The 278-nt window shown below is 33.1% G+C and overlaps 1 protein-coding gene across 1 annotated transcript in view; it reads left to right on the top strand.

Annotated features, from left to right (window-relative positions):
* The window catches only part of LOC150074914 (double-stranded RNA-specific editase 1-like), a 32,977-nt gene that overhangs the window by 29,228 nt on the left and 3,471 nt on the right, over positions 1 to 278 (top strand). The window lies entirely within an intron of this gene.

Here is a 278-nt window from a genome sequence, read left to right as displayed (position 1 = left end):
AAACCAGCAGAAATTTTTTTTTTTTTTAAATTTGGGAATGAGGGAAAGTGACGTTTTGAGGGACAAATGCATGTTTTCTGTTTGTGGAAGTTTTCAATTTATTCATGATCTAGTAGTACAGTCATTGTCATATATTCTGATGTTCATAGTTCTGTCTACTTTTTAAGGTATAGGTGTGTGTATGTGTATATGTGCTGATGCATACACCTTCCTTTTGTCTTGTATACTGCTTCTTTACACTGTAGTGAACTCTGTACAGTGTATTTTTAGGCATTAAC

Source organism: Mastigoproctus giganteus, unplaced genomic scaffold (genome assembly GCF_048544385.1).
Source record: "Mastigoproctus giganteus isolate SK-2022 unplaced genomic scaffold, ASM4854438v1 scaffold_15, whole genome shotgun sequence".
Lineage (NCBI taxonomy): Eukaryota > Metazoa > Arthropoda > Arachnida > Uropygi > Thelyphonidae > Mastigoproctus > Mastigoproctus giganteus.
This window is presented reverse-complemented; position numbering and strand designations above follow the sequence as displayed.